Here is a 13134-nt window from a genome sequence, read left to right as displayed (position 1 = left end):
GCCACAAATAGCTGACATTAATATCCAAACAACAGCAAAACAAAAACATTACATTACGTGATAACTGTACAACCATAATCAATTCTTAATGCAGATGAACTACACATGGTGTAGAGGTCAGCAGCGTTGCCCCAGAGCAAGAGTGTCGCAGGTTTGAAGATGTGGCTCTTCTTTGTGGAGTTTACATGTTCTGCCCATGTCAGCGTGGGTTCCCTCTGGCCTTCTCCCACAGTCCAACATGCAGCGTGGATTTAATTGATTATCTAAATTGCCCATAGGAGTGAATGAGATTGTGAATGGTTGTCTGTCTCTATGTCTGTCTCTATGTGTCAGCCCTGTGGTAGTCTCTCAACGTCAGCTGGGATCAGCTCCAGCCCCCTGCCACCCGAGTTTGGATAAGCAGTATGGGTAATTAATGAATGAAGTAATAGTTTTGACATTAGTCAAGTCAAAGACAAATTAATATGAATATGTGACTCATGTATTGCAGAGATATCTACTGAAATTAGCATGCTAAACAGCTAGCCCTGACACGTTCTGCCTTGTAATGCCGTTTGTGCCTCAAGAGGACTTTTCCTTGTCTGTCCGGTCCTTGGTTGGTTTGCTAAAGTCCACAGAGGGAAGGAATGGCACTGAAATAAAATGCAGTTCATATGTTGATAAACTGCTTAGAAAGTTACCTGACACCTACCTTGATTCTTTCATTGAACACTGCTTTGCATTCTTGGTGATGGAGTCCAACAAACTTAAACCCTTGAAGACTTTTCAATATGGCTACAGGCCAAAGCGCATGCCCAGCACCTAGTTCAGAGGGCCATCCTGACCCCTGAGTGGATAAAGGACAATAAGCAAAGTTGGAAGTGTTTAACCATTCTCCATGACACCATTCCTTCAACTGACAGCAGCTGGTGCCCTCCAGATAAACCTTAAGGATGCCTCAGCTTGACAAAGCTAAGCCAGTTTTTCTCCTTGGCTCTGATCAACTTCATCTTCGCCTTCCCACTGAACCTATGTAGATTTGGGCCTCCAGGTGCCCTGTACTGACTGAGTACAGCCATTTGTTTGGGGTATTCAAGGGCCCTCAGGGTTGAACCTGCCTATCACATAAGGGCAACCATTCTACCTTGCTGCTACACCTTCCTCAACAGCATCTTCCGTCTCCTCCCACCTCGTTCGACTGCCTTATAAATAGGCAGGAATATCACGCCTTCGCGGGAGTCTGGCACATCTATATATTTATATATATATATATATGTCAGACCACATCACATGTCCTAATTTGCATTTGTACTGTGAACTGACAAACTGAAGTGTTCCCAAGCCCATGCAGTTATGTCCTTTATACAATTATATTGTTTTTTAAGGCAGTGCCGGCTAAGGGGTTGAAGGTCACGGGATTATTTGCCCATGCAGTTTATCAGGTGAACCTCACCTCTTAACTGTGAACAACCAAGCCTTTCGAGGATGCCCCTTTCATAGCCAATCATGATTCTATCACCTGTTACCAATTATCCAATTTAATTAAAACTTGAGTTTTTTGAGCATCCCACAACTTTTCCAGTCTTTTGTTGCCCCTGTTCCAACTTTTAAAAAATGTATTTGTGTCAGTTCACATCAGAAAAAAGATTATATTTACAAAAACCCATTAATAGTGGGGTTACACCGAACGATTTTCACAGTCCCAGACTAAAAACTAAAAGTCTTTAGTAAATCTAGGAGTCTTACTGGAGTCACAGCCCGCTCCCGTCATCCCGATCGTTAAGTGTAAGGTAGTAATCGGCGCTGTTTCTTATCAGTCTTTTCCTAGTCTTGGGTTTGCGATCATATCAAACGTGTTTGATATTATCTCAAGTCGCAGTGACGGAACACAATCAACAACCAATAGATGAGCGGTTCCAGACCGGCAGTAAAACCACTTCGACAGGAAAAAGTAACATCACAATAATGTTAGTAAACTCAATCCTAAATACAAATATAGAGATGTAATATATTTACGGCCACAAGCGGGATTTTGGGGGCGCTGTTAACCCAGTTAAATGTATCAATAAATGTCTACATAAATAAGTAATAAATAATTGATGATGAATGTGTGATTAACTAAATGAAAGTTGGTAGAGCTAATAAGTATAATTATTCAATTAACAAATTATAATTAAATAGGACATAAATGTATATCATGAATTCTTTTCTACAGTTTCCTTTCCTTTATTCTTCCTTATATCTATTTTTACTGTAAAATAGTCAACTTTTCATGTCAGAAAAACAGAAATCCTTTTTCAGCTTTGTGAGGGGCATTTTTTGGCGTCTTCTCCTCTTCTTTTTGTTGTTGTTTTTTTTTCAACACAAACCACTGCACACACAAAAATTGCATGGTAGGTAAAAAATGCTAAAGGAAATCTAGTTGTAGTCTTGTAAATAGTGACCCTGCAAGATTCACAGTCTTTGTAGAATCTCACTCTGAGACTAGGCTGGGACTAAAAACTCTCAACACTTGTCTTTAGATGTGAGCAGGTGTTAGCTGATGGTCTTGCAGGAGTCTTTCCAAATCTTTTCAAAGTCTTCTGGTGTATAGGTAGCATAAGTTGATGAGGTAAAACATTAAATACATTTTCTGTGTACAAGTGTTTCGAGGACATTTTCAGGCATTAGAGAATGTTTATTGTGGATCTAACTGTACACAATCTTGAACATTCACTGCATTTACTATTATTGTTACTGTTATAAATATTCACTTTATTTAACATGTTTACAGAAATCCACCATTCAGTTTGCAATTCGACTGCCGGCAGTTCTGTAATTCTCTGTATCTCCATGGAAAACATACATAAATATAAAATGAAAAAAAAAATGAAAGTCTTCTTTAAGGTGTGTAATCTCTCATAGAGAACGTGTTGCCAACACAGCCAGTATAATTTGCTCCTCCTCATCCTCCAAGTTATCCCACCTTTCAAAACAATGTGCCATGACAAGTGGTTTAGCAGCACCAAGATCTGGTGTGGGCCAGTGCTGAAATTGGAATCAGTATGTATATTTGGGCCGATCCTGAAACATCATTCAATATGACTCTGTAATGAATCTGGCAACCAGGCTTCAGGACGCTCTTGGCTAAGCATTCTGTAGCTACTTAGGGACGCTAGTCATATGGCATGCACTCAGATATGTGAAATAGGATAAACTTTTACCCTTAATTGAAAACATCAGGAAAAACACTCAACTTGCATATAAAGGTTTGTCAAACAAAACAGTTACAGGAATCCAGTATCTCTTTCCCTTTGGAAAGGTACACAATAGTCACCTGAAGCCACTTCTCATCTCTGCAATGCAGCTCACAAAGCAAGTCTGGAGCTTAGTAGAGGCTCCGTGCAGTTCCTGTAAAAAATACCTCCGAGTATTTTGAACACAACAAGAAGAAAGTGTAGCTTTAGCCAGGCTGCTGGTGGGGGAGGATGAATCCCCTCTATCACATATTGTAAAATGTCCGATGCTACACCAAGTCATATTCATCCCTAAAGGGAATAGTATGGGAGTAGTATGTGTCCCTACATGCAATACCAACAGTCCCAACCAACAGTTCCACATTAAATCAACAAAACTGATTTTTTTTAAGCTCTTGGACTGTCTGATCAAATATGGGTTTTATTTAGGAGCCTCTGACTGGAAAAAAAAATCTTCGCTAAGGTCTGTGCTAATGAGACAGCTTACTAAAAGTTTAAGAAAGAGAGAGATCTGAAAATACCAGGATTATGTTTCTGTTTGAAGTCGCCCGACACACAAACTATACATCCAAGCATATGAGTGAGGCCACCACAGTGGTTTTATAACATGACTCTCTCTCTCCTTCTCTTACACACACACACACACACACACACACACGTGTTTAGGAGGCAGGTTAGGAGCAGTGTTCTGGTTTAATGGGGTACTTACCTTAACTGGTCACACAATAAATTCTCTGGTACAAAAGATTTTTCATTTTTAGCTTGAGACACTAAACGTAGCGTCACATCATTAACATGTATAAAAATCACACCACCCCAAGATCCTACATGACAATAAGATATAAAATAGGAACATATGAGATAAAAAAACATATATTCCATATATAAAAAACGTAAAACAAGTACAAGAAAGATTATTATTATTTTGAAGAGAAGCTATTGTCACTTAAGTAATCCCCAAACTCTGAGTAACATGTAGAGGTGAAAGTCAAATTGATAATTAATTAAGTAAGGTACATCCATAAATCATAATTTTGTCATTGCAAACAATCATTTATAGTATTTAAAACTTTAAAACTTAAAAATTTAAAATGACTAAACAGTACATTAGAACCATTTTCATCTCAAAAAGCAAGCAAGCTGTGAAAAAAAACATTTATTTGTGCTTGCTTTTTCAATTAAAAATCCTCCCTGGCTCTCTGTTCTTTTGTCTGAATTTGTTGTTTGTATATGATCTCTAATGTCAACATATATTTACTTAAAAAATGTGGAGGTGAGGCATCACACCAACTGAATTTGGCGTAGGATACACCTCCAGAAGTTTCCTCTCTCCTCTCTCTTCATCTTCTCAAGGTGCATTTGACAGATTGGAAGATGATGGTGGCGGGGGAACTATTTCCAGGTCACAGGAAAAGAGAGGATGCACAGAAGCATGAGTTAGGGTAGTGAAGAGCACCCACTCTGTGTGCAGTTGAACTCAGCCCCTGCAGACAATAACCCCCCACAATCAACTATGTTGTAACAGGTTTAAAAAATAATTTAAATAATATTAAGACACCAGAATTCACCATCAGTGTAAAAATAGGACAGTAGTGTGCAGAGCTTTAACATTTAAGTATCAATCTTAACATCTTAACTGCAAAATTAACACAAATTCTCAGTAATCCTCAGTCATCAGCAATTGACAATTGATTCAGCAATTACTGTTTTTGCTTTTGTTTGTTTTTTAAATTGCAATGTCTGTAAACAAAGAGGATGACATTTCATACACACTTTGAACCATAAGACACTTACTGTATATACTGGCAAACTTATTACTAGAATTCTTTAAGATGGATGGATGGATAGATATTTGGATGGATGGACTTTATTTATCCCAAGCTGGGAAATTACAGTGTAGCAGCAGCATTACACACAGATACAATAACAACATAATTAAATAAAAAGAACAACTTAGGCATACTTCAAGCAATAAAATACAATTAAAAAAGGAGTATGGATTCTAGTGCAGAATAAAATATAAATATACAGTATAAAAATATAGGTGCCGTGAAACAGATAAGGTGATAATGATAATGACTTTTTCCAGAAAGCTCCCCCTTTTTTTTCTAAATTTGCCATTCCCTTGTCTTCTTAATAATAATCTGCTGTCCTTTGATTACTCCAATAATAGATTAATAACAATGCCTTTATCTTTTTATGAAATAAGCTGTTAACAATGAATAACACTTATTTGATATATATGCTATGAAGCTGACAGACAAAGACAAGTACAGATATAAAACACATAGAGTAAATAAGACCTTAAACATCTGTCATCAGTACATCGATGGCTTGAAAGTCTGCTTCATGAACCACTGCATACACAAACACATACACACAGAGGATATATCAGTAATATCTTGACCAAATTCAGTTAACCTTTTGTTTCTTGGGCCAGAGACACAGGGCCAGAGCCAGGGGCCCACCAAAACACACACACACACACACACACACACACACACACACACACACACACACACACACACACACACACACACACAGAGAGACAGGCCTGTGGTACCCAGTAAATGAATTAACGATGATCCAGAACCTCGTCTGGACATTGTCACTGAGGCATCTGGTCAGCACTACTTCTCTCTGCTGATGCCTCTCTCTTATTTGTCTCTTGTTTATCCAGGGCTACATTCTCCAGATAAGAATGCTGTCTAATGTTAATGTATGGTATATCTTTAAAACTAGCAGGAAACATGACACTGTTGTTAAACTAGGGTTGTCACAATACTAACATTTTCTACTCAATACCGATACTCAGGAAAATATTCGATACTCGATACCATTTGTGATACCACAAGGATAAAAACAAAGACCCCAAGATTTAACAGAAATATTTTTATTAACAAGAAAAATGCAACATGTAAAAATTAACAGAACCACAGGTTAAATATTTATAATAAAAAGCAGTTGTGCAAATAAAAACTGCAACTAAATAAATACAATAAACAATAACAATTAGAACAATATTTTTGGTGTGTGTTGCTGTTTGGTTGCAGGTCGACTTTTGGATCGATACTTTTGAAAATGAGTATCGTATCCGGATACAACGTTTTAGTATTAATACTTTCTGGAGTATCGATACTTTTGACAACCCTATGTTAAACTGTTCCATGTGTTGATAATATTTTATATTAGAATTATTAGTGTTATTATATGGATAAACAGTGCCCTCACACAGACCAACAACAGTGTCAGACAAGCCTACCAGCCACCTGGCCGTCCCCTCAGATCACACTGTTAGCTCTGTCCCCATTGTTGCTGTTTCAGGCTGGATCGCCATGGTGAGAGCTGAAAATGCAGGCAACTGATATGCTCTGAATTCCGTTCACAGCCACTTTAAAGCAACCATTTGAGACTTTGGGAAATTTGCTTATTAGCTATGTTGTGCCAGAATATTTCATTGTAGAAATAGCAATGAAAAATGACTTCCTAGATTTCATGTTGAACTAGATAGATAGATAGATAGATAGATAGATAGATAGATAGATAGATAGATAGATAGATAGATAGATAGATAGATAGATAGATAGATAGATAGATAGATAGATAGATAGAGCAGTCTGGTATTTCAGTACAATAAAATACTGAGGTAGAATAAATAAAAACAACAATAGAACAAGGACACTTAAGAAGTTAAAAAGAAGATAAGTTGGTAGGTAAGGTACAGTGGTGATATAACGGTAATAATGTTATTGTGACTAGACAGTATATAACAATAATACAGTATATAATATATATTATAATAATAATAAGATAATATGATATATAATAAAAAATAATAATAAGGCCATTCATAACACTTTAAAAAGGCAAGTTTAAAACAGTTGCATCAATAGGAATCAGTTATAGGTTGTCTGGATTTCTGTCATTCACGTGTGCTGGTAATTAATGTTTTAGTTGCTTTACGGTCGACTGAAGGTAATATTCTTGCCCACTGGCTGAACACATACTGCAGATTGACAGCAGGCCTGGTGACACCAATGAAGGGTAAGTGGCATTTCAGCACTCTTCTTCACTGGCATGAAGTGGCAGTGCCTCGACTGAAAAACGGCAATGTCAAGTATTTCTGCTCAGCCACATGAATTTAATAAAAATGTCATTAGAGCTGTGAAGAAGTGTCTCCTTTTGTCACATCATCTGAAGCAATCATATTTTCCAGCACATGATAATGCACCCATAGCCAATGCCTATCCCAGCGAGTGGTGGGCCCACAGTGTGGTGAATTGGTGTAGATTTTCTCACCCCATGGGTCAAGGCCTGGCCACCAGATGACGGTCGGCAAGATCCACTCCCAACTCTGGCTGGAGAAGGGGGCCCCTCGTTCCCTTTTCAGGGCATGGTGTTTCAACTTTCTGCTTAATTCATATATATTTTCTCATGAACAATAACAACCCTCCCTGTATTAAATATCTAATATTTTAACCCTCTGGAGTCCATCTATTTATTGAAAATACACATTTTATTTACAGTAATAACTTTATTTATATATGATCTGTAGACAAGCTGAGGAAGCCAGTTGAATGTGCGATCATAGGAGCTTTCACAGTGTGCCATTTATGTTTCTAGACCATTTTTAAAATGTCAATTTTCTTTCTACAATGAAAACTATTACTATTTTTAATTTACACGCAAATAGACTGTATTATAGTTTTATTATTTTATTCTGCTGTTTTTGTGTGCATAAATGGTTAAAAAAGAAAAAAAAAAGTACATTTCCATAGACACCCGTGTCTTTTGTTTGTATTTTGGGTTCCTGGCAGATTTATACTTTGTTAATTAAAATAAAATGAAAAATCTGACTGATTGCCAAGTTTGTGTGGAGAAAAAGGAGCCATGCCTGTGATGTAAGGACAGGCTGAAAGATGCTAAACAGACAGAAATTAATGCATAGGAAGTTGACACATTTGAACCAAAATCTCCTGGACTTCAGAGGTTTAAACTTTGTCTTTGATTGTGAAACATCCAGCTTTATGCTGTCCATCAAGGCCCGAATCCATGCCTTAAATATAAGACGGAATTATAAACTTTGCTTTATTAACATCTTCAGTCTTTCACAATATGAGGTTTTCTCCTGGCCAATATCATCTCATGGATATGCAGTGAAAAAGTCTCATTTCATTTATCATTATTAGCATTATTAATTATAATAATAGCAGCTTTCAGTACTTTGCTTGTACCTTAATCTCTGCTGTTTTGTTCTCACCTAACAGATTTTAGCATAACTGATTTTTGATCTATCTGTAGTGTATTATGTATTAAAATGTATTATTATGGACATCTAATAAATTACACGGCTGGGTACACGGTGGTGTAGTGGTTAACACTCTCGCCTCACAGCAAGAGGGTCGCCGGTTTGCCTCCCACCTGCGGCTCTTCTGTGTGGAGTTTGCATGTTCTCCCCGTGTCAGCGTGAGTTCTCATCGGGTACTCCGGCTTCCTCCCACAGTCCAAAAACATGCACTTAGGTTTAAATGGACACTCTAAATTGTCTGTAGGTGTGAATATATATATATATGTGATAGTGTAGAGACCACCTGTGATAGTCTGGAGACCTGTCCAGGGTGTACCCCGCCTATCGGCCAATGTCTGCTGGAATCGGCTCGAGCCCCCACGACCCGAGTGCGGATAATCGGTTAAGGATAATGAAAGAATGAATTAATTAAATTACACAGTATGGGATATTTATCATGTATTGATCATCCTCTCACCTTAACCTCCTTTGTGAAATTCCTCATGACCTCTTGCCACTCCTCTCCTGGCCAAGTTTCCTGCAGACCACATATTCCACCCAGTCCATCTGTGTCCTCCAGAACACCTGATACCACACCAGCAGCTGCTAACATTGTTATGCTGCTTTGCTAAACAGGCACGGCAAGCAAGCACATAATTTAGTGCTCTCCTATGATGTAAACCTTTCCCTTTCCTATCTTTGGGGCATGTGTATGGTTGACTCACTGCCAAGCCATTGTTCTACCTCCCTTCTGTCTTAGATTGAGTGACTCCTCTAAACACCTCTTCTGTAATTCTGACTGGTCAGTAAATCTACTCATCAATGTGGGAAGTTCAGTTTAAAAGTGCATGTACAGTATATTTATATATATAAACCCATTAAAAAACACAAAATCCCTGAGAAATTGTTAACTTGAGTGTAAATGTTAAATTAGCATAGTTTCGAGCAATATGGCAATACCTGACCTCCACCTATGTTCCCCGTCCTTGAATCTGCGGCCTTTGGACATGCGTCTGCTCATCAACACTCATATCAGCCTTTGGACAGAGCCTTCAGTGTGGCAGTCCCCGTCCTTTGAAGCTCTTCTGCGTCTATGGTCACCTTCACAAAATTATTGCTTTTTTTCTGTTCTTGTGTTATTTGTTTTTGTGTGCCTCCATATATGTAAAAGTGTCTTTGGGTGCCATCAAAGGCACTGTAAAAGATCAAGCCATTGTTATTATATTATTAACATTACAGGTCAGCTGAATCATTGTCTCCGACATGTATATGCACATAGAGCATATACATGTGTATGCACATAGAGATACAATCTAACATCAACTATGGCAATTTGCTAGAAGGCATGAATACACTACTCTTCCAGTTACACTCTGAATAATTAATATAGATCGACTGAAAAGTTTATAGGCTGTAGTACAAAGTCTAGTCACTTTGTTTATCCATGGGCCTGAAGTTTTTCAGTGGTCACTGTTCTACAAACATATTGGAGCTGTTAATGCTGGAACGTTAACTGCTAAACCAAACTGAACATTTCCTGTTTCTGCACCTTTAAGAAGCATACCATTAACAAAACACCAGATGGCTTTTATTGTGAAGCAGCCACAGGAAATACAATCTATTTGTCACTGACATTATATGATATGCTAAGCATGCTCGAAACATGAAACAATTAAAGCTATTGACAATAAAAGGTCTTTCTGGTAATTATACTACCTGGAGTGTCTTGGGTTTATTACATATCAAAAAAACTCAGCACTAGCATGTGTTTGATCTTTTCTCAGACTGTGGAGAGTGAGTTCACAGTGGGTGGGGGAAGGGCAGAACAACCAGATGACTGTGCTGTTAAAAAGTGTTGCCAGTGGAGCTAGCTGCAGAGTAGAGAAATTGTTCCCCCCAGGAAAAAAAAAATCAAGGGACTTAAGCCTAGGGTGGCCTTGACCAAGAAAAGTTTATTCCAGGCTCTGACTGATAGTTGATCCAGGAAGAGCTATGCAGATTGCGCCCTGGCTGTGGAACAGTGGACCAACTCTTTACTCTTGCAGGGCACCATGAGCCCTCAGGAAAGTTTGTCCATCCACTCTACATGTGTTTTGTGGACTTTGGAAGGCTTACTGTTTGCTCCACAGGGAGCTCTGCAGGGGGTACTGCAGAAATATGGGATACCAGGGCCTTTGCTATAAAAAAAATGAGAGCTGCGTCCATCTGCTCAACACAAAGTTAAACACGTTTTTAGTGGTTGTTAGAAAAATTGCATGAGTAAACCTTGAAAATTTAATTATCTGACACCAACAGGAAAATACCTCACCAATTATTTCTGCGCAGTCTTTGATGGGGAAAGGATGAGCTGGAGACGTCTGAGTTCTCAGTTTAACATAGTTTTATTACAACACGTCAAGAAATGTGAATTACAGAGCTCTGGGATTCACTTTAGGAATCAGTTTAACTGTCCCTGATACACACAGACAGGTTTCAGGTCATGAAGTCTGAAAACCTTGTCTCTACTCCTGCAAAAAACCCCAGTTTTACACTAACATAGTTTAATTATATCAATGAAGGTAGATTTCTTCCAGGAAGTCCAGCCTTCCCCCTCCGCTGATTCGCCAGTCTTCTTTCATACCGTCACACGTCAGGCCACCTGGGCAACACAATCAATGCTGCCCAGGACAAGGCCTTGTGACCTGCTAACAAACTTGTTATGACGAACATACTGCCTTGTTATGACCTACAGAAATATAACAAGAGCCCAACTATTCTTCAATATCTACATGTTCTTTTAAAGGTTAAAAAATATAAGACAGACAATACTATTTTTTGTGATTATAGAATCTTAATTACTTTAAGCAAATGGAATATATGTAATTAAAGTAATCATAGTTTTCTACATCAATATTAACACACAAACACAATCAATGTATCAAAATCATATTACCTGATTAATATAAATGCATAGAGATAGACATTATCAAGGTTTAGTGAATTACGCATGCATAGTGACCTGTGATGACTGTTGGGAGAAAAATCACAAAGAGGAAAAAGAGAGGAAGACAGTAACATTTCATTTTCAACAAGTTTAATATTCAAATTATTCTAACATGGTTGTTGGCCAAAGTTGTCCCATGTCACTTTTTGTTTGTGATTTTCGTAGACAGGATTCTCAAGGCGTAGCTGGGTATTGGAGTGTTTGGTTTGGGGATCTTAAAATTGCACTTTCAATTTTTGCAGATGATGTGGTTCCACTGGCTTAATGAAACTGTGACATTCAACACATCACATTCAGAAGGGGTCAGGATTAGAGTCAGCCAATCAAAGTTTAAGACCATGGTTCTCTGCCGTAAAATGGTGGATTGCTCCCTATTACCGCTTTTTGTCCAAGGCAGTTCCAGGGCCGGTTCGGAGCCATTGCCTAATCTTGAACCAGTTCCTTGCTTTTTGACAGCCAAGGACCAGTATAACTAGTTCTAGAGCTGCACCATCTCGTTGCTGGTCTTGAACCATGAACCACTTACACCAGGGGCTTGGGGTGGGGTTATCTGATCAACAAGATTATTTGTTTAACTGCAATGTGATTGATGTGGGCTTGTGCTGGCAGGTTCACATTAGCGGGTTCCCGTTAGCTTACAACAAAGTCTAACATTAACATCTTACGTTCAGTGTTAATAAGAATGTAATTTCCATCCATAGCAACCAAGATATGCAGAACAAATTTGTTGACCAGTCATGTTTGGATGCCAGTGTAGGCTCGCAGAGGCAGGAGCAACATTTCTAAAGAGAAGATGTAGTCTGCCGTTGTTGTTGTTATAGTCACGGAGAGCGGAGACATATACAGACATATACAGTGATGTAATAACGTGGCTCTCGCCTCTATGGAAAAGCAAACAGGTTCTGAGAAGGTTCACAAGTTGAACCAAGTGTGAACCAGCACCAGCCCAGGAAAAGAACTAAGTTCACGTTGGGTTGAAAAGGTCTATTCTGAGTTGGGATTAAGTACTACCTTAAGTAGAGGAGTTTGACTATCACGAGGTTGGGGGGAAATTGATGATGTGATAAAAAAAAGTATTGTGGTCCTTCAAGCTGTGGTGAGGAATGAGCTGAGCAATCTCTAGATTTTCCAGTCCCAAGGTTTTTGAGGTCAGTCCAACTGATAAGATGCCCTGGGATAGACCCTGAACACACTAAAGAGATTATGGTCTATGGTCTATGGTCTATGGTCTTGTCTGGTCTGATGGGTCTGCTGACTAGATCAAAGTTACGAGTAATATGCTAATGCCGGGAACACAACCACCTCTTCTTAATCCTCCAAGATGTTTGCTGTTAGCTGACTAGGTCTGCGCTCAGCACAGAGTCACGATATAGAAAAATGCCGGCAGGTTGGAGAAGCATGTTCTTGCCCGCTGTTAGTCGACTGTATGTCTGCACTCAGCATGGGTGTCCGTGGCACAGCACGTTAACTTGCGAGCCATGGTGAGACAATAGAGAACCTCTTGATCACTTGAAAACAAAGACAGATAACTAATATAACCAACTTAAAAGATGCATTGCCCAATGGTTTTAACAAAACGTCTGAAGGCCTCTGAAGACAGAGCCTGACTGTGACACATGTACTGGACATTGCAGAAGTGAAACCACCAT

Source organism: Centropristis striata, chromosome 1 (genome assembly GCF_030273125.1).
Source record: "Centropristis striata isolate RG_2023a ecotype Rhode Island chromosome 1, C.striata_1.0, whole genome shotgun sequence".
NCBI classification, from domain to species: domain Eukaryota; kingdom Metazoa; phylum Chordata; class Actinopteri; order Perciformes; family Serranidae; genus Centropristis; species Centropristis striata.
This window is presented reverse-complemented; position numbering follows the sequence as displayed.